Genomic DNA, 27,285 nt, shown 5'->3' with positions numbered 1-27,285 from the left:
AATGCCCAATTGTCTCCCCTCGGGCCACACATCTGCCCTCCTTGCCCCCCAAAAAACATAGGAATGGCCCAATATCCAGACCAGGCCTTGGGTTCCTCCTGAAAGAAAAGAAAACAACCCACATAACAATAAATGCACGCCCGAGGATGCTCACACATCTTATGCACTCCCTACCCCACTATACTGACAGTATGTGGGGGCGCACATAAGATTTGAACCGCTGTGATTCCCATCTCCCAATGCGTTTGACTGCTTCCTCGTACAAACCCCAGCTGACCGCCTCCATAGTAGCTCCAATGCAAAACGAATGAGAGGAAAATTTTTGATCCCCCAAACCCAGAGCCAACAAACATTTTTAAAAAACTGCAATGAATTGAAATCTCAACAAAGAGATGCCATCCCGGTGAACTAAGAAGGACCCCGCCACGTCTGGTCGTACCGCAAGGAATCCCTTAACTAACCCCACTAGGCACAAGGGAGAACCTGGTAGTGAAAATACCCCCACCGTCTTGCCCTTGCCGCACTGGTCCGTTTTTGATCTGCACACCCGTATGGACAACCTATCATCACCACAGATGACCTCAGTCACCCTTAAGCTCCCTGTAACTTTTTGGAAGGGTTAACTAATTCACTAATCCGAAAAGCCCCAAAGAACGCCAGGGAGAATGCCGCTTTGAACAACACCACCTCATATTGAGACGAACACATCTGAACCAGCTGCGCCAATAACCTCCCCAAAAGCTCAAAAGAAACAGGGCACCTGTGAAGTCTGGGCAACCCTGAAATTTAAACCAAAAAGCCAACCCCGCTAACTTCCTCTCTAACCCAACACCGACACCCCAGCTTCAAAATTTCACAAAACGAAGTACAGCACCATTAACCTCCAGTCCTGACCTTCCCCACCACTCGTGATTTGCTGCAACAGGGACAAGCATTCCCGCTATACCCTAGTATAAGCCGCCCATGTTGCTGCGCTCACGACTGTCTGATCCATCTGGATAATCGTCCAATGCAACTCTCCACAGCCATTTGGGACAAGGAACCCTGCATTGCTCCGCCTCCGGTGCCAACTCCCGGAACTTGTCCCACTGAAAGTGAGACAAAGCGTCAATAATGACGTTTTCCACTCCCGGGAGGTGGACAGCTTAAATAAAAAAATTCAGCTGTAGACGATGCAAAACTAGGTGTCTGAGTAGCCGGACGCAGCCAATACTTTGTTGATAACCTGCACCACCCCCAGATTATCCCTGTGAAATCGCACTTTCTTATCGTACATCACGGGACACAGAGCCATAGTAGTTATTATGTCGGTTATAGGCCACCTTCAGGTAATGGACACTGCCACGCCCTAAGACAAAAAGGGCACTCCCTATATAACCCCTCCCACTACTGAGAGTACCTCAGTTTTTTCGCCTGTGTCTAAGGTGTTGGTCACGAGTAAAGATTTGCTGTGCTGAGCTCCTCTGAAGCAATCCTTGCTGGGGCTAGCCATGCAGCCAGATCCATTCAAAGTGTCTTTTTGGCCGAATTGAATGGTACCTGGGTCTTGTATCCGAAGAAATTAGGTCTTGCCTGTAACGCTTCTCTTTTTAGAGAGGTGGACCGTGAGATCCAGTACTTTTTGGTTCTAAGGCCATAAAGTTTTTACTGGCGGTGGTGCTATTACAGGTCCAGGATTGTGGGTTTCCTCGAGGATCCCCAGCTCCTGAAGGTTTAACAGAACTCACCGTGAAGGGTGAAGATTAGGTCTGTTGGTTTACCACAGAAAACCCTGCGGCGGGAAAGGTAAGTGGAGTTTTCTAAGATTTTTTTGAAATTTTTCTTATGAAATGTCTCCTTTAAATTTAGTAAGTGTTGTCATGCCCATGTGTCACCACTGGGGGCTGTATTGAGTACTTACAGTCTCATGCTTCTCAGAAAGCCCACAGTGTGTCTAGGAAGCTGCAGTTCTTCTTCCTCCAGCCAAGCAGCAGACCTCTGGTAAGTCTGGGGGGGTTCCCTCTCCCCACCAGACGCCCCCCTATGCCGTTTTTTCTTCCCCTCTTCTCAGGGAAAGAGCGCCACAAGAGGGTTTTTTTTTAAACGGGCTGTTTCCAGACCCCCCCTGCCATTTCTCCTTCCTCCCTGTGTATTCAGGAGCCCGCGCTCATGCGGGAAATCGCTCTTTTAAAAAAAAAAAAGAGGGGAAGGGCCGTAGGCGATGGGGGGCGGGTCTTAGCGCGGCATTGGCATCCTCCAATATCCAGCGCGGGAAGGTATGTTTTAAAAGCCACCATTTGTGCTGTTATATGCTGCAGGAGGGACACAAGAGCAAAAGTGGCATATAAGAGGTTTGGTGACACAGGCATTCCTTTTGACACATTTACTACTGCATCAGGCTGAGCATTAATAGCAGCGACAGGGCTGGATTAGTGCTCAAGCAGTGGATGCATTCCTTCTGGTAGTACCTCTGCTTTGTACATCGGCTATGGTCGGAAGTGGGGTAAAAAACAACTCAAAAAAGGGCTCTAAAAGGACTGCTACAGTCACAAGGAAGCCTAGAACCATCACAAAAAAGATGGCATCCCCCCTGAGAGTAATATGGCTGGTCAGAGTGAGCCATCAGGAGGGGCAAGTGTTGCAGCTGCTCTTAACACTGCAGCCCCTGTGTATATCACTAAGGAGGTTTTTTCTTCAACCATTTTAAGCTTGGAGCAAAAAATTGATGCTTTAATTGCATCCCAGAGTGGGACTAAGCACAGCAGGTCCCTGTCCATTGCCCAGGACCCTCTTGCTGAGGAACAAGGAGCAAGAGATGATGAAATTCTTTCAAAGGACCAGGAAGAGGCTGAAGTCTCCTCTTCCGAAGAACCTGATACAGAAGTGTCAGGTTCACAGGAAAGATTGTTGGTAAAGTCTCTCACTGAATTGGCCCGCTCCACATTTTTACTACCAATAACGCAGTCAGTCGATGAGCCCACTTCTGGTTTGGGTTCACTAAACCTTTCCCAATCTGTTCATTCTTTTCCTATCCATTCATGGCTAAGGAAGCTAATGTATTCTGAGTGTGAGCACCTAGACAAACAGTTTTTTCCTCAGGAAAAGTTTTCATTACTTTATCCTATGGAGGAAGATTTTATTAAGAAATGGGTAATTCCAGCAATTGACGCTGCTATATCATCTGAAAATAAAAATCTGACTTGTCCAGTAGGCAATGCTCATATGCTAAAGGATCCAACGCATAAGAAGTTGGAGTTCCTTTTTAAAAACTATATTGCGCTGGCAGGTTCAGTCATTCAACCTGCACTGGCAGCGATTGGAGTATCTCAGTCCTTAAAGGACCAGTTTATAGAGGTACTCAAAGTTATTCCAGATCAGCAGGCCCAGGAGTTGGGCGGGATATCAGAAGAGTTATGTTTTACAGTAGATGCTATGAAAGATTCTATTCTCCAGGCCTCATGCTAGGGCTGGTACATGTGTGTAGAATCTTATGGTTGAAAAATTGGTCAGCCGAAGTGCCATGCAAAAAGCTCTTGGCCAGTTCCCCTTTTCATGGTGAACGGTTATTTGGAGACGATCTAGATAAGTATAATCGAAGAATTTCTAATAGGAAAAGTTCCCTTTTACCAGTTAAAAAGAAGTTTAAGCATTTTTCCTTTAAACATGCTTCTTCTCCAGTGCCATGGGCATAAGCCTCCAAGCAGTCTCGACGGCCTCCACTGTCAGATTCAAGAGGTAAACCTCAGAGTCAGTCTCAGGGCCAAAAAAAGACCTGGAGGAAGAAACCCACAAAACAGAATACTAAAGCCTCCTTATGAAGGTGCGCCCCCACTCGCTCGAGTGGAGGGAAGGCTTCTACAGTTTTCAAAGATCTGGCAGGAACAATGTCAAGGCAGATGGGTGGCTTCCTCAATTTCTCTAGGATACAAACTAGAGTTCCGAGAGTTACCACCTCCTCGTTTTCTCAGATCAAACATTCCCAGAGATCCAGTGATAAAGAAGTCTCTCTTTCTAGCCTTGGATCATCTCTTGTCTCAAAGAGTAAGATAGGTGATCCCACTGGAAGAGCAAGGTTTGGGGTTTTAATTAAACCTGTTCACGGTTCCAAAACCAAGCGGGGATGTCAGACCCATTTTAGATCTCAAAGATCTAAACCGGTTTTTGAATATCCGTTCTTTTCGCATGGAGTCAATCCAAACAGTAGTCTCCATCCTACAAGGGGGAGAACTGAACTTCTGGCGTCAATCGACATCAAGGATGCTTATCTCCATGTACCGATTTTTCCAGCTCACCAGAAATTTCTATGCTTCGAGGTAGAAAATCTTCATTTCCAGTTTGTAGCTCTGCCTTTCGGTCTAGCTACTGCACCTCAAGTATTTAGAAAGGTCCTGGCTCCTCCTTTAGCCAGGCTAAGGGCTCAAGGTATAACTATACTAGCCTACTTAGACAATCTACTCTTAATAGATCAATTGGTAGCCCGCTTAAACTAAACTTTGGTCACAGCAGTCAGCTACCTGGAATACCTAGGTTGGATTCTCAACCTAGAGAAATCCTCCTTAAAACCATCAAGGAGATTGCAGTACTTGGGGTTGATCATAGATACAGCTCAAAAGAGGGTGTTTTTGCCCCAGGAAAAGATCAGTTCCATAAATGAACTGGTTCAGTTGGTCAAGACAAAGAAGAATCCTTCGATTCGACTTTGCATTAAATTGTTGGGAAAGATGGTAGCTTCTTTCAAGGCCATTCCTTATGCACAGTTTCATTCAAGACTGCGGCAAAACAATATCCTGTCAACTTGGAATAAGAAGGTCCAAGCTCTGGACTTCCCAATGTGTTCATCCCCCAATGTGCATAGCTGCTGGCTTTTAATATTTTTTTTAAAAGGTGGAATCCTTGGGACTTAAATTTAGTCCTGTCAGCTTTACAAAAACAGACTTTTGCGCCAATTCAAGATATTCCCTTGGTCCTCTTGACGAGGAAAATAATTTTCTTGATTGCCACATCTTATGCAAGAAGAGTATCAGAGTTGGCTGCTCTTTCTTGTAAAAGAGCCATATTTGATTATTCATAAGGATAAGGTTGTATTGCAGTCTCATGCTAATTTCCTACCGAAGGTAGTATCAGGTTTTCATTTAAACCAGGATATTGTTCTGCCTTCATTTTTTCCAGAACCTTGTTCTGTGGAAGAAAAGTCACTACATTCTCTTGATGTGGTGAGAGCGGTCAAGGTGTATTTGAAAATGACCACTCAGATTCGTAAAACAGATGTTTTGTTTGTATTGACAGACGGTCCTAAAAGAGGACAGGCAGCATTGAAATCTACTATATCTAAATGGATTCATCAAGTGATTGTTCAAGCTTATGGGTTAAAAAGCAAAAAATTCCTCCTTTTCATATTAAAGTGTACTCCACCAGGGCTGTTAGTACTTCTTGGGCAGTGCATCACCAAGCCTCCATGGCTCAGACCTGCAAGGCTGCAACTTGATCTTCAGTCCATACATTTACCAGATTCTATCAAGTAGATGTAAAAGGTCATGAGGATATCGCCTTTGGGCGCAGTGTACTGCAGGCTGCAGTATAAGTCCTCTAGTCTCTTAGTGCCCTACTTTTGTTGTGTCTCCCTCCCTTCAGTTGGCATTGCTATGGGACATCCCACATAGTAACTACTATGGCTCTGTGTCCCGTGATGTACGATAAGAAAATAGGATTTTTATAACAGCTTACCTGTAAAATCCTTTTCTTTGAAGTACATCACAGGACACAGAGGTCCCTCCCTGTTGGTATACACATGTATTGCTTTGCTACAAAACTGAGGTACTCCCAGTAGTGGGAGGGGTTATATAGGGAGTGCAATTTTTGTCTTAGGGCATGCCAGTGTCCATCACCTGAAGTTGGCCTATAACCCACATAGTAACTACTATGGCTCTGTGTCCCGTGATGTACTTCAAAGAAAATGATTTTACAGGTAAGCTGTTATAAAAATCCTATTTTCAAGTTCCTGAAGGACTCCTCCCATAACTCCATCGTCAAAACTACTGGAAACAGTTCCAGCAACAACATATTCCTCAAAAAACCTCCTTCCACGAATCCAGCCAGGGCCTCGCACTCCACTTACCTTGAAAAAAGGCCCCAAAACCAGCCAATCCAGCCGCATCCGTGTAAAGCTCCCGATCGAAATGACTAACAGGCCCTGACATCCTCAGTGCCCTCCTGTTGAAACGGTCCAAAAACATGTGCCAAATCCTTGTATCTGCCGTGTGATCCCGTACCAGTCGTACATAATAATTGGGAGACGTAATTCTCGCCGTACTTGCCGACAGCCATCTGCAAATTACTCTCCCCATCGGTAGGAGGATGCGACATGCAAAGTTCAACTTACCTAACAAATACCTGCAGAGTCCGAAGTTGCACCTTGCCTAATCCTAGTATCCCCTGAATCTCAGCCTGCAGTGCCACAGCTTATCCTCCGGTGGTCTACACTCCATGGCATCCGAATCCAAGACAATGCCCAAGAAACTCAGCACCGTAGTTGGTCCCTCTGTGTTCTCCGGGTCCAAGGGGATGCCGAAGCAAGCGGCAATGTGTTCCAGTGTAGCCAACAGGACTGCACAAATCTCCGATGAGGCTGGGCCCACACACAGAAATTCGTTCCAGGTATTGGATGATAGAATTCACTCCCGCGACGTCTCATACTACCCACTCTGCGAATGGACTGTACTGTTCAAACAGAGCACAAGAAAAAGAACAACCCATGGGCAAGCAGGGTTCCACATAGAACTCCTCCTTCCAATGACAACCTAGCAACCGGAAACTATCCAGATGCACAGGAAGCAGTCTAAAAGCCGATTCTATGTCGGCTTTGGCCATGCGAGCCCCCTATCCATACATACGAACCCAAAATACAGCCGCATCAAAGGACGTATATGATACCGCACACATTTCCGGGTTGATCGTGTCATTGACCGATCCCTCCTTTGGGAATGAAAGATGGTGGATCAGCCTAAATTTATTCAGCTCCTTTTTTGGTACTACCCCCAAAGGCGAGACTACCAAATCAGGTAATGCAAAAAGGGAAAGGAGCCCAACGCCCAACGCCACCTCCTTCCGCAGTTTCTCCGAAACCACGTTCGCATATAGCAAGGTTACAAGACAAAGGGGGGCATCGACTAGTGTCGATGGAATCTGAAAGGTCTCTAAAAAACCCAGGCTCAACAACCACACTGCCCCCCTATCCAGATACCTATCGAGAAATGGCTGCACCCTTTCCACTTTCACCGGCGTCGTCCCTTTTACTAACAGACTCCACGGCACGATCCCTTCCTTGTTTAAAGCAACGGGACACTGGATGCGCACCTCCCCAACCAGAGCATTCGTGTTTGTACTTGCAGGACCCCCCAAATTTGCACGAACCCTTGTTGGATGAGCCACTGGCCCCCCCCTGGAAAAAACGGACTTGTTGTCCTTGCCAACGTCATAAGTCGCATCCACAGGCTAATATCCTTGTGATCCCACCGTAAGGCCTGGCGTATCGCCCTCCGTTGCCGGAACTGTTCATCATATTGCAACCACGCCATTCCACCGTAGACTCTATGAGCCTCACGCACGGCGTCCAAATAGCAGAACAGCGCCGGACAATGTCCTGGGTTCTTCTCTTCAATCACACTAGCCAATATGGCGAAAGCCTGAAGCCAGTAGGGCATAAGTCTGTATCTCCTCTTCTCCTCATCCTCCTTCTTATGATCATCCTCTGGCTTCACTCTGTCTAAATTGAATTTCTCCAGCGGCAGCAGTGCGAATATCTCCACGTACTCACCTTTCCAGATCTTCTCCCGCACCTCCGGTTTATGGTGCAGCATCTGCCAGCCTGACAAGATCTTTTTTCTTAGCTGCCTCCCCTGCCGTGTCCCCCGCCGATGTCTTGGGAGCCTCCTCCTGCCCAGCCACCGCCGTTACCCCCAAATCGGGCACTGCCACTACTGTGTGAGGCGTGGGAGTGACCCCCATTCTGGGAGTCCCCGATCCTGCTGCCCCCCAGGGTGCCACCCATGCAGCTGCCGGCGACGTGAGCCCGCTCTGCCCCGGTTCAAACCTATGCACCAACTCCTTTAAACCCACCAAAAACCCCTGTAAACCCAGATCCGCCATGGCGTGGTCTCGGACCGACGTGGCTGGAAGGGTGGAAACAGGCGGGATTGCCCGCTGTGTAGTAAGCTGACTAACAGGCCTAGTCCCACCACCCACCCCTGCCCCTTCTACACCCACAATATGAAAGGGAGAAAAACAGACTTTCCAGGCTGCCTAGGAAAGGTCCCACCAGCCGAAGGTCCCGCCTCTATTGCCGATGGGCTTCCTCACGGGCTCTCTTCTTTCGACAATGACAGATCACCCTCAGACCGATCGACCACCATGTCTTCAGCTCCCACTCCCAGCCCTCCAGGGGATTCGTCCCTGGATGCCGAGGATGCATGCTGTTCCATGCCTCACCTTTGCATGCCGGATCCGTCCATCAACTTCTTGGTTGCTTTGCCTGGGCCTCTGCCGCCTCCACCACTCTGACGGCCAGTGTCATGGCCTCCACTGGCTTCTTCCTCTGTCCCTCCACTGCCCGGGAGCCGCCGGCTGTGGATGGCAGAGGCCCGGAGGCTGCTGCGGATCGAGTCCCCAGTCGAAGCCTCACCCCCGCTGCATGGTCGCCAGGGGTGGAGCCCGCACCTTCCGTCTCCCTCCACGATTCAGGCCTAGTGGGGGCCCCGGAGCTGCTGGGGGTCCCACTCGCCAAGCTCTGGCCATGATGGGGACTCCCCCTAGGACCCCCCACCACGTGCACTGCCGATCAATTGGCAGGGGGCCCTAAAGGGGCCCTCAGGGGACTCCCGAGTTGATTGCCGCTGAGCTCTGGGGGAGTCCGGTAAGAAGCGCTCTGGCGGCCGTGACCACCAAGCTTGTGCGGACTTCCTCCCCTGCCCTCCGGGACCATTCATCTAAAGCTGATGTCAGCCATGCTTGGAGCCAACCTTCCCCCCTAGTCACCGCTTATTCCTGCAATCGTTCCCCCAAGTCCTCCACCGCAGACATGTTACCAAGCTCTCTCCCTACTGCTGCCACTGAGCTGGGGAGGGACACGCGCACTGCTTCATGCAGCCAGCTCCTCCCCACTGCATCAACACCCAATCTCTTCAGCTCTCTTCAAAAAATTCTCTTCACTATGTTCTCCTGTTAACCATGTCATGCCCGCCCTTCGTTCATGTCATTTTATTTGATTTCCTCCGGGCTTTTCTGTACACAGAGTGCTGGGCACAGGACTACATAATACACAAAGCGCTGGGCACAGGAAATTACACAGAGTGCTGGGCACAGGACTACATAATACACAGAGCACTGGGCACAGGACATTACACAGAGCGCTGGCACCGGACTACATAATACACAGAGTGCTGGGCAAAGGACATTACAGAGAGTGCTGGGCACAGGACTTCATAATACACAGAGCGCTGGGCACAGGACATTACACACAGCGCTGGGCACAGGACTACATAATACACAGAGTGCTGGGTACAGGACTACATAATACACAGAGCGCTGGGCACAGGACCGGGGCTGCTGATAGAAATCATGGGGCCTGTACAGCGTACAGGATACCTGACCTACCCCTGGTCCCGCCCCTGGTCCCTCCATCAGCCCCACCCGTGGTCCAGCCGCTATACAGAGAGGCTAAGGGTATATAGACAGGCTAGAGTATACAAAGAAGCTAGAGTATACAGAGAAACTAGGGTATACAGACAGGTTAGGGTATACAGACAGCACCCCCCACCAATTTAACACAACTAGAGGATGATTGAATGAAATGGAATCAGTATACACAGGTTTACTTCTTCTGAGAGATATTAAAGGAACACTCTAACCACCATGACCACTTCAGTAATTTGAAGTGATCAAGGTGGTAGGAATCAGTATGTGGGATGGCATGAATATACTAAGGTGGTCTAATGATTGACTTCTAACAGGGAGGGCTACACAGAGATCAAAATTTGGCCGATCCCTGCTAAACTGAATTTTGATGTGTGTGTACCCAGCTTTACCTAATTCCTTGCTTTAGCTGACTTCTTCCAGCACTGACTGGTTCCCCACAGTGCCTGTGTATGTTTTACTGACTATCCTCAGTTGCTCAAACCTCAGCCCCCTTATCATACCATACAGGGTTAATGTTCATGTATGGTATATTATGCGGCTAAGGTTTTGGTGGAGGAAGAGGGTTCTGCAGCTGTCTGGAGCATCGAAACAGGTACAGTCAGGTGCATAAATATTGGGACATCGACACAATTCTAATCTTTTTGGCTCTATACACAACCACAATGGATTTGAAATGAATCAAACAAGATGTGTTTTAACTGCAGACTTTCAGCTTTAATTTGAGGGTATTTACATCCAAATCAGGTGAACGGTGTAGGAATTACAACAGTTTGTATATGTGCCTCCCACTTTTTAAGGGACCAAAAGTAATGGGACAATTGGCTGCTCAGCTGTTCCATGGCCAGGTGTGTGTTATTCCCTCATTATCCCATTTACAAGGAGCAGATAAAAGGTCCAGAGTTCATTTCAAGTGTGCTATTTGCATTTGGAATCTGTTGCTGTCAAATCTCAATATGAGATCCAAAGAGCTGTCACTATCAGTGAAGCAAGCCATCATTAGACTGAAAAAACAAAACAAACCCATCAGAGAGAGTGAGCTCAGCAACACCAAAAGACCCGAAAGACCACGGAAAACAACTGTGGTGGATGACCGAAGAATTCTTTCCCTGGTGAAGAAAACACCCTTCACAACAGTTGGCCAGATCAAGAACACTCTCCAGGAGGTAGGTGTATGTGTGTCAAAGTCAACAATCAAGAGAAGACTTCAGCATGTTGACTCATCAACACCGGTGCTGCCGGTTGTCTTTTTGGCGTGAAAAATGACTAAGTATGAAATTTGGCGAAAAAAAGACTAAGTCCCCACTTTTTTGGAGTGAAAAAATCACTAAGTCCTCACCCTTTGTTCGTGAAAGACCTTCTAAGTACGAAAATCTTCAAAAAAAAGACTAAGTCCCCACTTTTCCCCCCAAGCTGGCCAACGACTATTAAGCTGGGGGGACTTGCTGCGGGGGGGTGTCTCAGGGTCGGGGGAGACTGTGAAAAAAATTTGGGGAGCGGGGAAGGGGGGGTAGGGGGGCGGGGGGGCCCCGTCAAGGGCAGGTTTCTGGTCAGCTTGGCGCGCGGCTATTAACCAAGGGGCCTACTTTGAGCACCTGTATCCGGGGACCCTCATGGTGAAAACCCCCCAAGCTTGGCACAGTTGTACGGAAGACCCATGGCTACACATGGAAGAAATGTAGGGTCCAGGGAACCTAAGGCCGGCCGGTACCGATTACCCAAAGTGGACCACTCGCGTCGTTTTGGCGCCTGGGGGAAAATGGCGAAGATATTGGGGCAACTTTGGGCTCCGGTTTCCGGGGATCCACCAAGTCAAATCCCCCCAAGCTTGGCACACTTGTAGGGGAGCTCCACGGCTACACGTGGAAGAAATTTAGGGTCCGGGGACCTGAAGGACGGCCAGTACCGACTCCCCAAAATAGCCCACTCCCTTAACATGGGAGTCTATGGGGAAAATTGGCGATTTTGGGGCTCTTTTCACTTATCGCTTAACCATTCGAAGACCGAATGTGCTAGAGACACCAAACTTGCACCCCTTCTTCCCAAATAGTACAGCTACACCTCCAAAAAATTTGGAGGTTCGGTGCTGTTTTACCGGGGACCTACCGGGGCCAAAATGTTGACCGTCTTCCTGGTACCGGTGCTCCCGGACCATGGGTCACAAAATTACCAAACTTGGGGGTGTTGTAGATTCACTCTATGGGTACCCCCACACCGATTCGGGGCCCGGTACCCCAACCGGAACCCTCCGGTAACCGGAAAATGCCACTTTGAAACGGTATAGCTCGGCCCCGTTTCACCGGGGAAAGCCCCAGTAGAATGAGACCCCCCTCGACTTTTGGGGGTCAATAGCGCTTCACAGAGCACCGGCAAAGACGTGCGTGGCGCTCTCCGGTGCTATGGGTCTTAAAAATACACCGACACTGGGAGGCTGTGGGGAGACACTTCAGGTACTCACTGGCCAAGTTTGGGGTCCAGGGAACCGATAGCGGGCCGGTGGCACCCCGAAAAGTGGAACCAAGAGAAACCGCGATTTAACATTGGAGTCTATGGGAAAGTCGGTCAACTTTGGGGCGTCGTATCTCATCGGCTGTTGGGGTTAGGAACACCCGACTTGGCACACTTGTAGAGGAAGCGATGCCCTACACGTGGTCAAAATATGGGGTTCCTAAGCCTTAAGGTTGCCCTGTAACTGTCTTCCAAAGACGGCACCCCTAGGACCAGATAACCGGCTTAAACCGAAAAATTTCATACCGACCATGGGGCTCCAGGGGACCGTTTCCTATTTAGCGGTCACTCGCTACCCCCTTGGCCGTGGTGGCCACCATGAGTCGGTCAACTTTGGAGGACCATATCTCCCCCATACTTTGAGCTAGAGACCCCAAATTTGGCAGGTCGCTACCGGTGGATTTTAGACACAAGGTCCGGGTGGACCGACCCTCCTGCGAGCCACCGTGTGGAAGTTTCTCTCCGATTGAACCCGGAATACCACCCCAGGAAAGAGGGGACTCAACTAGGGTCACTGGACCCATAACCTGTCGGTGGTAGTTCGGACCCAAATTCGACTAAGTCCCGCTGGGGCACTTTTCTTCCATAAAAACGACTAAGTCCACACTTTTTGGATGACCGAGTCCCCATAATTTGGACCCCCTAAAACGACTAAATCCCCCCTGATTTTCTTGCCAAGCTGGACCAATGTTGTAGGGAAGACCCATGGCTACACATGGAAGAAATTTCGGGTCCAGAGAACCTAAGGCCGGCCGGTACCGATTACCCAAAATGGACCACTCGCGTTGTTTTGGCGCCTGGGGGAAAATGGCAAAGATATTGGGGCAAATTTGGGCTCCAGTTTCCGGGGATCCACTGAGTTAAATCCCCCCAAACTTGGCACACTTGTAGAGGAGCTCCACGGCTACACGTGGAAGAAATTTAGGGTCCGGGGACCCGAAGGACGGCCGGTACTGACTCCCCAAAGTAGCCCACTCGCTTAACATGGGAGTCTATGGGGAAAATTGGCGATTTTGGGGCTCTTTTCACTTATCGCTTAACCATTCGAAGACCGAATGTGCTAGAGACACCAAACTTGCACCCCTTCTTCCCAGATAGTACAGCTACACCTCCAAAAAATTTGGAGGTTCGCGGCTGTTTTACCGGGGACCTACCGGGGCCAAAATGTTGACCGTCTTCCCGGTACCGGTGCTCCCGGACCATGGGTCACAAAATTACCAAACTTGGGGGTGTTGTAGATTCACTCTATGGGTACCCCCACACCGATTCAGGGCCCGGTACCCCAACCGGAACCCTCCGGTAACCGGAAAATGCCACTTTGAAACTGTATAGCTCGGCCCCCGGTTCACCAGGGACAGCCCCGGTAGGGTTCAAAAGAATATTTAATCGCTTCTTCGGCCTGTGTTCCAGAACTTAGGAAGCGGTGTACTGACAGAAGCACTTGAGCGGAGTGTGGGACGTTCCGTCATATAAATCTCTAAATGTTAACATAAAAAAAAATCAAAAACATGAAAGCAATATATTGCAAACAAATTATATCTTTTCATATTCTTGTGTGTGATGTGAAATCATAAATATGCATTGGTGCCAAAACAATGGTGACCTAAACCTTCCCCAGTGGGCACACATTCACCTTCTTAGATAATGAAACTCCAACAAAATAAAATCCTTCTGCTCACATCTCTAACCATATACTGTATATCCCTTAGAAAGTAATACCCTATAGTGGAGTCATCAGTAAAGAGCTTCGAGTTCGAGTCGAACTCATGTTCGACTCGAACATTGGCTGTTCGCAAGTTCGCCGAACAGTGAACAATTTGGGGTGTTCGCGGCAAATTCCAATGCCGCGGAACACCCTTTAAAAGTCTATGGGAGAAATCAAAAGTGCTAATTTTAAAGGCTAATATGCAAGTTATTGTCATAAAATGTGTTTGGGGACCCGGGTCCTGCCCCAGGGGACATGGATCAATGCAAAAAAAAGTTTTAAAAATGGCCGTTTTTTCAGGAGCAGTGATTTTAATAATGCTTAAAGTCAAACAATAAAAGTGTAATATCCCTTTAAATTTCGTACCTGGGGGGTGTCTATAGTATGCCTGTAAATGGGCGCATGTTTCCTGTGTTTAGAACAGTCTGACAGCAAAATGACATTTTGAAGGAAAAAACACATTTAAAACTACCCGCGGCTATTGCATTGCCGACAATACACTTAGAAGTTCATTGATAAAAACGGCATGTCATTTTTTTTTTAAATTTTGGCCGGGGTTCCCCCTAATATCCATACCAGACCTGAAGGGCCTGGTATGGAATTTAGGGGGACTCCCACGTCATTTTTTTTTTTTTAATTTTGGTTCGGGGTTCCCCTGTGGGGAATTCCCATGCCGTTTTTATCAATGAACTTCTATGTGTATTGTCGGCAATGCAATAGCCGCGGGTAGTTTTAAATGTGTTTTTTCCTTCAAAATGTCATTTTGCTGTCAGACTGTTCTAAACACAGGAAACATGCGCCCCTTTACAGGCATACTATAGACACCCCCCAGGTACGAAATTTAAAGGGATATTACACTTTTATTGTTTGACTTTAAGCATTATTAAAATCACTGCTCCTGAAAAAATGGCCGTTTTTAAAACTTTTTTTTACATTGATCCATGTCCCCTGGGGCAGGACCCAGGTCCCCAAACACTTTTTATGACAATAACTTGCATATTAGCCTTTAAAATTAGCACTTTTGTTTATTCATGTTCGTGTCCCATAGACTTTAACGGTGTTCGCGTGTTCGAACGAACTTTTTTCCTGTTCACATCTTCTGGTGCGAACCGAACAGGGGGGGTGTTCGGCTCATCCCTAGTCATCAGTATATTAGAAATTGCAAACCTTTTCAAAAAGGCTAAAACCCCTGGATATGACTACCAAACATCTCTAGGTACAAAAATGAGTATAAAGCCAAGCACACCAAGATACCTGAACACATAAAAAAATGATGATATTTTAGGAACACTTCGGAATGTTTTTGTTTTTTTTCTGTCTGTTTTCTCTTCTGTTTTTTATGGTTCTTTCCTATGCAGAATACGATAGAATCTACAAAATGGTACATATGCATTGTAACCTTACCTATGTTACATTGGTTGAGGCTCCTTGTACTCTTCCTTTTTTGGGAATGTGGAGGAGACATAGTACGAGTAATGTTTGGTAAGTTGATAATGAACTGTAACCATGCTATGTTCTGTCTATTATATGTGATAGAATACAGGGGGTCCCCTAGCTACGAACCTCCGACTTGCGATTGACTCCTACTTACGAACCGGAGGTGGCGTCGGTGGGCACATCGTAAAACATTGGATAACATTGGAAAACTACATCTCTGCCGTTCTGCGCATGCGCTTCCGACTTGCGAACAAATCCGACAGAACAAACAGGCAGTCCCTAACCTGTTCGTAACTCGGGGACTGCCTGTAAGTCAACTGTATATTATTTACTGTACAATACCTGCATATGGCAAGAAAAAACAATAAAAATAAAGATGATATTTATTAATTCACATTTCCTCTGCAATCATTCTGATAGTGAGCCGTTGGTCACAGTTGAGAACAGACCTCACTGCATCCACATTCTGTTTCGTTTTTTACTGACGGCTCGCTATCAGAATGTGCACATCACCACATCAGTCACTGATAGACCCGACCTCCATGTAAAGCACATATCCAATAAAGCACAGGTGTGTATAGACTTCTGAAGAAGAGCACAGAGCAAGGAGAAAGCATGCAGCCAGGGAGATGAGCTCTCTAAACACGAGAGATAAGAGAATAAGCTGAAAGGTTAAATTGCCATGTATGATTACAGCATCAGCCATGCAAGAATTGCCTTAATATAATGATATCATCATGGGTACTATACCGTGCTGTCAGCTGGGTAATGGGTTTCAATTGAAGGAACTCACAATTGCAGTTATTTGTGACTACAATTGAAGATATATCTATCCAATGCTTCTCATCTTAGGGCCCATCCACATTTCATTAGTATCCATAGTTACATAGTTATATAGTTACATAATTACATAGTAGGTGAGGTTGAAAAAAGACACAAGCCCATCAAGTCCAACCCATGTGTGTGATTATGTGTCAGTATTACATTGTATATCCAGATAAAACATATATCAAGGGCGTTCAGAATGTCAGGACCAGGCAGGTAGTGTCTATATTGGACGGATGATGTGGTCTTCAAACACTTAGGGCTGCACTCAAAGAGGGGAGCAATCTCTAATAGAAAACAGATAAAAGAAAAAAAAGGCACCTCTAAGTGCAGAATTAAAACTTTTAATATCCCCAAAAAGGATTAAAAACACTTACAAAATCAAGGATAGGAAGAAGCATATCATGGATGTATGAAGCAGGTGATCCGGCATCAGGAGGTCTCAGTGTATCACAGCTTTACAGGGATATCGATATGCAGCAGCAGAAGGTCCCAGGATAACCAGCAGGTGAATATCAGGTGAATACCCCAGGCTCTGTGAACACTGGTGAAGCAATTGCGCCGTCTGAATCAGCGTGGAGCATGAATCCCGGAAATGACGTCAGCGGGAGGGGACGACAACCAGCATGGACCGCAAACAGGAAATATGTCATCAAAATGGGACGCGTTTCGGAACTACTGATTGGTTCCTTCTTCAAGCCAATGACCTTGGCTTGAATAAGGAATCCCTTTGTAAGTGTTTTTAATCCTTTTTGGGGATATTAAAAGTTTTAATTCTGCACTTAGAGGCGCCTTTTTTTTTTCTTTTATCCATTACATTGTATATCCCTGTATGTTGCGGTCATTCAGGTGCTTATCTAATAGTTTCTTGAAGCTATCAATGCCTCCCGCTGAGACCACCGCCTGTGGAAGGGAATTCCACATCCTTGCCGCTCTTATAGTAAAGAACCCTCTACGTAGTTTAAGGTTAAACCTCTTTTCTTCTAATTTTAATGAGTGGCCACGAGTCTTGTTAAACTCTCTTCTGCGAAAAAGTTTTATCCCTATTGTGGGGTCACCAGTCCGGTATTTGTATATTGAAATCATATCCCCTCTCAAGCGTCTCTTCTCCAGAGAGAATAAGTTCAGTGCTCGCAACCTTTCCTCATAACTAAGATCCTCCAGACCAGGGGTCTCAAACTCAAATTGGCAGAGGGCCACATGACAAGTTTTCATATCCCATGGGGGCCGCATGCAAACTTTCAAAACTATACCAGCAATAATATACTATACCCAGCACTGATGTCAGCAAACGCATTATTAACCCCCAACACTGATGTCAGCAAACGCATTATTAACCCCCAACACTGATGTCAGCAAACGCATTATTAACCCCCAACACTGATGTCAGCAAACGCATTATTAACCCCCAACACTGATGTCAGCAAACGCATTATTAACCCCCAACACTGATGTCAGCAAACGCATTATTAACCCCCAACACTGATGTCAGCAAATGCATTATTAACCCCCAACACTGATGTCAGCAAACGCATTATTAACCCCCAACACTGATGTCAGCAAACGCATTATTAACCCCCAACACTGATGTCAGCAAATGCATTATTAACCCCCAACACTGATGTCAGCAAACGCATTATTAACCCCCAACACTGATGTCAGCAAACGCATTATTAACCCCCAACACTGATGTCAGCAAATGCATTATTAACCCAGCACTGATGTCAGCAAACGCATTATTAACCCCCAACACTGATGTCAGCAAACGCATTATTAACCCCCAACACTGATGTCAGCAAACGCATTATTAACCCCCAGCACTGATGTCAGCAAACGCATTATTAACCCCCAACACTGATGTCAGCAAATGCATTATTAACCCCCAACACTGATGTCAGCAAACGCATTATTAACCCCCAACACTGATGTCAGCAAACGCATTATTAACCCCCAGCACTGATGTCAGCAAACGCATTATTAACCCCCAACACTGATGTCAGCAAACGCATTATTAACCTCAGCATTAACCCCCACACTGCACAAATCCCCCCACACACTGCACACATTTCTACCCCAGTCACCCCACTAAGGACTTTGCCTCAGTGTGATGCTCACTCACCACTGATTTCAGCAAATGCATTATTAACCCCCAACACTGGTGTCAGCAAATGCATTATTAACCCAACACTGGTGTCAGCAAACGTATTATTAACCCCCAACAATGGTGTCAGCAAATGCATTATTAACCAAACACTGATGTCAGCAAACGCATTATTAACCCCCACACTGCACACATTTCTACCCCAGTCACCCCACTAAGGACTTTGCCTCAGTGTGGTGCTCACTCACCTCTCCTGGCAGTCAGGACCATCCGCCTCCCGAGTCCTCTCCTCCTGGCTTCCACACATGCCTAGTGACAGGGAACCCAGAGAACACAATCTCCCGCCCTGAGGTCAGTGCCTAGGTGGGCGGGGCGATGGGCGGATCCTTCCTCCGCTCTGTTCTCTCTCTGGGCTGTAGCAGCGTGCAGCGGAGAGGACAGAGCAGATGAAGAGGTAAAGCTCTTCGGCGCCTCCCCCTCTGTCAGCGCAAAAGGACGTCCTGGATCGGCCCTGCCTGAGGGCCATTTTTAACCAGTCCGCGGGCTGGTACTTTGAGACCCCTGCTCCAGACCCTTTATTAGCTTTGTTGCCCTTCTTTGTACTCGCTCCAATTGCCTGCCATTGCTGAGCCTATCATCTACTAGGACCCCCAGGTCCTTTTCCATCCTAGATTCCCCCAGAGGTTCTCCCCCCAGTGTATAGATTGCATTCAGATTTTTGCCACCCAAATGCATCATTTTACATTTTTCTACATTGAACCTCATTTGCCATGTCGTTGCCCGTCCCCTATTAATTTGTTCAGGTCTTGGAAGTTATTGCCCTGCTTAGCTTCGTATCGTCTGCAAATACAGAGATTGAACTGTTTATCCCATCCTCCAGATCATTTATGAACAAATTAAACAGGGTTGGTCCCAGCACAGAACCCTGGGGGACCCCACTACCCACCCCTGACCATTCTGAGTACTCCCCATTTATCACCACCCTCTGAACTCGCCCTTGTAGCCAGTTTTCAATCCATGTACTCACCCTATGGTCCATGCCAACGGACCTTATTTTGTACAGTAAATGTTTATGGGGAACTGTGTCAAATGCTCCAGGTGGTCTATCTGTCATCTGCTCTGCTCCAAAAGTTCCAGTGCAGTGCAGCTCCCCTTCCGTATTACAGACTCTGCCAGGCTGCAGCTGGTATGTGATTTCAGTAGGAACAAAACATGTTTTATTTACTTCTGTGTGGACGTTACCAAGGTGCCACACCGTGTAATTATCCCTTACACCATTTTGGTCTGCAGTTTTTTTTTATGTATCATTTTTTTCTGTCTAGATGTGTTTGTAACACGTTAATACTTTTGATGTCTAAAGAGAAAAAAAAAAACACTCAGTATCTACTGCTCATCCCTATATACAGTGGATATAAAAAGTCTACACACCCCTGTTAAAATGTCAGGCTTCTGAGAAAAAAAATGTAAAAAAATGAGACAAAAATAAATCCTTTCAGAACTTTTTACATCTTTAATGTGACCCATAAACTGTACAACTCAGTCGAACAACAAACTGAAAACTTTTAGGTGGAGGGAAGTAAAAATAAAAAAATAAAATGATATGGTTGCATAGGTGTGCACACCCTTAAACTAATACTTAGTTGAAGCCCTTTTTGATTTTATTACAGCACTCAGTCTTTTTGGGTATGAGTCTATCCGCATGGCACATCTTGACTTGGCAATATTTGCCCGCTCTTCTTTGCAAAAACACTCCAAATCTGTAAGATGGCGAGGACATCTCCTGTGCACAGCCCTCTTCAGATCAACCCACAGATTTCCAATGGGATTTAGGTCTGGGCTCTGGCTGGACCATTCCAAAACTTTAATCTTCTTCTGGCGAAGACATTCCTTTGTTGATTTGGATGTATGCTTCGGGTCGTTGTCATACTGAAAGATGAAGTTCCTCTTCATGTTCAGCTTTCTAGCAGAAGCCTGAAGGTTTTGTGCCAATATTGACTGGTATTTGGAACTGTTCACAATTGCCTCTACCTTGACTAAGGCCCTTAAGGTTACAGCTGAAGAAAAACAGCCCCAAAGCATGATGCTGCCACCACCATGCTTCACGGTCTGTATGGTGTTCTTTTGGTGATGTGCAGTGTTGTTTTTGCGATAAACATATCTTTTGGAATTATGGACAAAATGTTCAACCTTGGTTTCATCAGACCATAACACATTTTCCAACATGCTTTTGGGAGACTTCAGATGTGTTTTTGCAAAATATAGCCAGGCTTGGATGTTTTCCTTGGTAAGAAAAGGCTTCCGCCACTCTACCCCATAGACCAGACATATGAAGAATACAGGATTGTTGTAACATGTACCACACAGCCAGTACTTGCCAAATATTCCTGCGGCTCCTGTAATGTTGCTGTAGGCCTCTTGGCAGCCTCCCTGACCAGTTTTCTTCTCCGCTTTTTCATCAATTTTGGAGGGACGTCTAGTTCTTGGTAATGTCACTGTTGTGCCATATTTTCTCCACTTGATGACAGTCTTCACTGTGTTCCATGGTATATCTAATGCCTTGAAAATTCTTTTGGACCCTTCTCCTGACTGATACATTTTAACAACGAGATCCCTCTGATGCTTTGGAAGCTCTCTGCGGACCATGGCTTTTGCTGTAGGATGCGATTAAGAAAATGTTAGGAAAGACCTACTAGAACAGCTGAACTTTATTTGGGGTAATCAAAGGTACTTTAAATGATGGCAGGTGTGTACTGACTATTTAACATGAGTTTGAATGTGATTGGTTAATTCTGAACACGGCTACATCCCCAGTTATAAGAGTGTGTGCACACTTATTCAACCACATTATTTTAGTTTTTTTGTTTTTACCCCCCCCCTTAAAAGATTTCAGTTTGTTTTTCAATTGAGTTGTACAGTTTATAAGTCACATTAAAGGTGGAAAAAGTTCTGAAATTATTTATCTTTGCCTCATTTTTTACATCACTGTATGATGGGAGAGATTGCAGTGGATGGCATTATGATGGGAGGGGTTGCAGTGGAGGGTAGTATGATGGGAGGGGTTGCAGTGGAGGGCAGTATGATGGGAGGGGGGTAGTGGAGGACAGTATGATGGGATGGGTGGTAGTGGAGGGCAGAAAGATGGGAGTGGTGGCAGTGGAGGGCAGTATGATGGGAGGGGCGATAGTGGAGGGCAGTATGCGGGGGCAGTACAGCATGACCGGAGGGGGGCAGTGTATGGGAGGGAGCAGAGTGACCATGAGCATCCTCAGGGAACTGCAGGGAGCATTTCTCCTACCTCTGTTCCAGCGGCAGGAACAGCCTACTTCAGGCGAGACCCGGACTTGGGGGGCTGAGTCGGGGGCGGAGCTGGCGGTCCTTTTGATGACTGTGGAGCCTAGGTGCCAGGAGGAGGAATTTAAATCCTCTTCCAGCTCACTCTGAATGCTGGGCCCCCACTCTCCTCCTCATCATGATGTCACTGGTTGCTAGACGCCAGGTGGGCCATGGCTAGCAACCAGTTGTTTGGGCAGTGAGCCAGGCAGCGCCTGGTGGTTAATAATAAAGCGGATCTCGGCCAGGCAGTGAGTGACAGCGGTGGCATTTTTAGGGGGCATCAGATTGTCCCCAGGGGGCAATTCCGGGACACTATATTGTCCCGGAATGAAGGTGCCCGGGACAGACCTCCCAAGGCGGGACTTTCCCGGGCAATCCGGGATGGTTGAAAGGTATGGGTTTTAATGCATTAAGGCAAAAAAAAATTCTACCTTTACAACCTCTTAAAAGAGAAGAATGGGTTTTCGTTTTTTTTCCTATTGATACTTACCACGGTGGATGGAGCATCGGACCGATATTGCAGCTTTCCCCCGGCATCTCTGCACTGAGAACCGAGCCACCAACACCGCCGATGGCTCGGTTCTCACTCCACTGGACATAGCCAATGACAGATCACTGTACCGCCCCGCTACTGGTACCATGTGATTGCTTTGGCCAATCACAATGTCTACCTGTGTATTGTCTTGTTGAGTACCTGTGTATTGTCTTGTTTAGAATTAGTGTCAGGAAGCTAGTAAATTTACAATGTCCGGCGGGTGTGGAGATGCGACTCAGTGTACATCTTGGGGCATGTATACATTCCTCGATCATTAGATCGAGGGCAAATACTGCTGTGCAAAATGTAAGCACATTGTTCCCTGGACGCCCAGGTTCTGAATCTGGGGAAGCAACTGTCAGCACCGAGAAGACCCTCCATACTAAAGAAGATCCAGGAACGTACACGGCAGGTGCCGGCAGGGGCCAGCACAGAGGCGGGTGAAGACAAAGAGGTGCAGGCACTAGGAAAGAGTAGATGGTCGACAGTCAGGAAGGGGAGAGGGGGAAGTGCCAGGGAGGCCAATCCAGGGCTTAAGCATCCCAATAAGTACACTCCATTGAGTGACATTGGTGAAACCAGTCAGGGACCAGCACTGCTTGAGTTGAGCGACTCTCCTAGCTGCTGGGGGAAGAATTCCTCCAGTGAGAGTGGGGGAGAAGTGAAGGGAAAGGAAAGACAGATTCTGGTGGTAGGGGACTCAATTTTTAGAAGGACAGAGAGGGCAATCTGTAACCAAGACCTGAAGCGCCAAACAGTATGTTGTCTACTGGGCGCTCGGGTTCAGCACATCACGGATCTTGTGGACAGATTACTGGGAGGGGCTGGGGAAGACCCAGCTGTCATGGTGCACGTTGGCACCAATGACAAAGTCAGAGGCAGATGGAGTGTCCTAAAGAACGATTTTAGGGACTTAGGAGCTAAATTTAGGAAAAGGATCTCCAAGGTAGTATTCTCAGGAATACTACCGGTACATCGAGCCACACCAGAAAGGCAGAGGGAGATTAGGGAAGTGCTTGCACTGAGGGGAAGGGGGGTAAATCCTCTGGACCTGGGTGCCCGGGGGACCGGCCAGAAGCTAAGCACCTCTAAAACCTCCTCTTCTTATCCTTCATCCTGGGCACTGAGTTAGGCAGCCGGGGCCGAGGAGCAGAAAGAGAACCTTTTAACCACTTTCGGGAGTAATCTGCAGCCACCTGTCCAGACGATTACAATAAAGTTCCAATCTCTTCTATATCAATACGCTGGGACCTGCCGGGACTTTAATGTAATCATCATCTGGACATGTGGCTGCAGACCACTCCCGAAAGTGGTTAAAAAGTTCACTTTCTGCATTACACCCCGCACCGCACAGACTAAGGCATGGGACTCGGAAAAGTGCTTTATTAAACAGCTGCAGAGCGCAGGCATAGTATATCTGTACCTATAATTTGCAAGTCGCCTCTCTGCCTCTGGGCCCCCCTGCAGGACTGGGCCCGGTACAGCAGGGCTGGTGGTCCCCCCTTATCGGCGGCCCTGCACAGGACAACTGGTAGTCGTGCTCTCCACAAATCTGGCCTTTATAGAAGAGTGACAAGAAGAAAGACATTGTTGAAAGAAAGACATAAGTAGTCCTGTTTTCAGTTTGTGAGAAGCCATGTGGAGGACACAGCAAACATGTGGAAGAAGGTGCTCTGGTCAGATGAGACCAAAATTCAACTTTTTTTGGCCTAAAACCAATACACTATGTGTGGCTGAAAACTAACACTGCACATCACCCTGAACACACCATCCCCACCGTGAAACATGGTGGTGGCAGCATCATGTGGTGGGGATGCTTTTCTTCAGCAGGGACAGGGAAGCTGGTCAGAGTTGATGGGAAGATGGATGAAGCCAAATACAGGGCAATCTTAGAAGAAAACCTGTTAGAGTCTACAAAAGACTTGAGACTGGGCTTCACCTTCCAGCAGGACAACGACCCTAAACATACAGCCAGAGCTACAATGGAATGGTTTAGATCAAAGCATATTCATGTGTTAGAATGGCCCAGTCAAAGTCCAGACCTAAATCCAAAGGAGAATCTGTGCCAAGACTTGAAAATTGCTGTTCACAGACGCTCTCCATCCAATCTGACAGGGCTTGAGATATTTTACAAAGAAGAATGGGCAGAAATGTCCTCTCTAGATGTGCAAAGCTGGTAGAGACATCCCCAAAAAGACTTGCAGCTGTAATTGTAGAGAAAGGCGGTTCTACAAAGTATTGACCCAGGGGGGCGCCATACAAATGCCCCCCACACTTTTCACATATTTATTTGTAAAAAAAATTTGAAAACCATTTATCATTTTCCTTCCACTTCACAATTATGTGTCACTTTGTGTTGGTCTATCACATAAAATCCCAATAAAATACATTTAAGCTTTTGGTTGTAATGTGGAAAAAATGTGGAAAATTTCAAGGGGTATGAATACTTTTTCAAGGAACTGTATTTGTTATTAATATAAAGTTATAAAAGTGTTTATGCATAAAGTTTTAACATGTCATTTTTTTTCTATAACAAGGCTGGTAAGTAAATGAGAGGAATAGCCCGGTATTGAGTTTTAAATGAATAACACAATTAGTAAATGTCATACACCTTTAATTATATTGAAGTTTTTATAGAAATGCTGGGAGCAATTGTCTGGATTCTATAGACAATCTTTGTATTTAAAGGAAAATTAACGCCGACCGCATCTGTGACACCAAACAAGTCACCGAGCCAGACTGAGGAGAATACGGAGACTTGCAATGTGTTGCCAATGTGTCCTGCCAATATAACCCAGAATTATGTAATAGACTGGGAGTAATAATTGATGCGTTCTTTATCTCTTATTGTATTATATTTGTGTTATTTGTGTTATATTTGTTTTGATTGTGGTGTTAAAAATTTGGAGTGATGAGCAGAGAGGATTTATCATATGTGATCTGAAATTTCTATTATGGCTTCTTTCACACTGAGGCGGTTTTCAGGCATTTTAGCGCTAGAAATAGCCTCTAACTAACGCCTGAAAACCGCCTCCCCATTCATTTCAGTGTGACTCTTGGCACTGGGGCGGTGTGCTTGCGGGACGTTCTGAAAAGTCCTGCAGGCACCATCTTTGGGGTGGTGTGGGGAGCGATGTATACAGTGCTTCTAAAACATCCTTCCCATAGAAATGAATGGGCAGCACTGCCCAAGCAAAAAATGGGGGGGTAAAAGGTCCTTGAATCCACACTCACCAAAGTTGCAAATAGAGTACCAGCCGATTCGTCAATATGTGACGGGATACCTGCCCTAAAAGCAATGGCACTATATCAACAACAGGAAGAGGAGACAAGGGAGTCCCCTGAAAGCAAAAAAGGGGAATGGTCAACTACGGCTTATGGTACAAAAATGCAAAAAGGCTTTATTAAGGGTGGGGGGGGGGGTGGGGGTATTTACATATACAAAAAATTCAAAATATATGTAGGATAAACAATGTATCTAAATAACACAGTCCGTCTCACTACACTAAACCAAAATTAAAAACCATGCTGCAACATTGATGAATAAAACTGCAGAGCGTGCCTGCAGGCCAAAAACGCATGCAGTGTCCATTTGAATCCAAAGAAAAAAGTATAGCACCAAACATTACTTGGGGTAAGCTACTGATGGGATATCGAGTCTTATGTGGTCTAGTATTGACTGTGCATCAGATTGAGCAGTACTGAAAAGAAACTACATATATCCACATAGACACAAGATCTTACATAGCTGGATTAGGTGGGGTTTTTTAACCCTCTGTTAGAAGGAAATCCTCAACAAGCAGCTTCCAACCTCAGTGCACTAAATGTGTGTTTACACCAGTGGTTTTGGAAATAGAAAGACCAGCGTTCCTGTTACTAGGTATGTCCAGTGCACAAACACTATTTCCTCAATGCAGCATATAAGGAGCAAAGGACAGACCACTCCAAAGTAAGGGCTTAGTCTCTTTTCCAATCTAGACCAGGATGATATTTTCACAGTTCATCAGTTTCAAGTGTGTCAATCCATGCAGGAGGGTGAATGGCAAACAGATGCAAAGACTATTGATAAACAGATAAGGAGGGAAAGACAAACTGCCCTGCTGGGCTCTCACCACTTTCAATTACTGGGGATGTCCTCAGACTCTGCTGTCTTGCTGTTTGGCATGGAGCGGCTCACAGTCAGTTCAGAGCAACATTCAGTGTGTAGTCACAGCACACCATTCTCCTCAATAGTAGACACTGCAGACTGTGTGATCACATGGTTAGGAAAAGACCAGGAACCAGGAACTTTGCATTCAATTGCTGATGCGGAAATAGCTTGTGAAGTATGGTGCTGTATGCAAATCACAGGGAAACCCTTTTACATTGCTGGAAAGGGAAGCATGTTGAAGGCCTGCTGACAAGCCCTGCAGGGGCTGCGTTAACGTTTCTTACGCCTCTGCGTACTTCTTCAGAACCAGAATCTTACATATATTTGGAATTTTTTGTATGTGTAAATACCCCCACTCCCCCACCCTTAATAAAGCCTTTTTGCATTTTTGTACCATAAGTCGTAGTTGACCATTCCCCTTTTTTGCTTTCAGGGGACTCCCTTGTCTCCTCTTCCTGTTGTTGATAAAGCACTGCCCAAGCGCCTGCAAAGCACTTTGCAGAAAGAAAGAAAGGCTGTAATCCAGGCACACCCTCCCCCAAAGAATCAAAGGGCCTTGTAGGTTATTGTAGAACCCAGTGGCAGCTCGTGCATTAGGAGAGCATGGGCACTGCCCCCATCCATGTGTCAAGTCCCCTGATCTACATACAGGGCGCCGGACCATGGATTCCAATGGGGGGGGGTGTTTTTTTCTTGAAGCACGCGATTAGAGTCAGAAGTTCTAATAGGCTTTAAAAAAGGGTGGGCTTGGGGGGGGGCAGAGCACTGCGCTCCGAGCCCACCCAGTTGTGTGACATTAGCAAATTATTATTCGCTATTGCTACACCGATCCTCCTCCCGACCAATCAGGAAGCGGGTCTTGAGACCCATCACTTGATTGGCTGAAAGGACAGGCGATCCCATTGGACACCTAGGAGGAGATGTGCGGCAGAAGCCACCATGATGGAGGAGAGGACACAGGAGCCGCTGCCCAATGCCTGCCACCTGCCATCTAGATGGGGTAAGTGCCGGACTGACCAGCAGAC

General features: G+C 46.7%; 1 protein-coding gene across 2 annotated transcripts in view; it reads right to left on the bottom strand.

The window, feature by feature from the left end:
• LOC141117264 (NACHT, LRR and PYD domains-containing protein 3-like) overlaps positions 1 to 26,512 on the bottom strand; it is a 157,959-nt gene extending 131,447 nt beyond the window's left edge. The window contains exon 1 of one of the 2 annotated variants that reach the window (XM_073610028.1): positions 26,223 to 26,512. The gene's annotated coding sequence lies outside the window, so the exon portion shown is untranslated. Of the gene's footprint in view, positions 1 to 19,269; positions 19,555 to 26,222 lie in introns of those variants that run through there. The other variant, XM_073610027.1, reaches the window with a different exon arrangement.
• Between the last annotated feature and the right edge of the window lie 773 nt (positions 26,513 to 27,285).

The sequence above is a fragment of the Aquarana catesbeiana genome, linkage group LG13 (genome assembly GCF_042186555.1).
Source record: "Aquarana catesbeiana isolate 2022-GZ linkage group LG13, ASM4218655v1, whole genome shotgun sequence".
In the NCBI taxonomy this organism is placed as follows: domain Eukaryota; kingdom Metazoa; phylum Chordata; class Amphibia; order Anura; family Ranidae; genus Aquarana; species Aquarana catesbeiana.
Note: the sequence above shows the minus strand (reverse complement) of the source record. Positions and strands in the feature narration are given on the sequence as shown.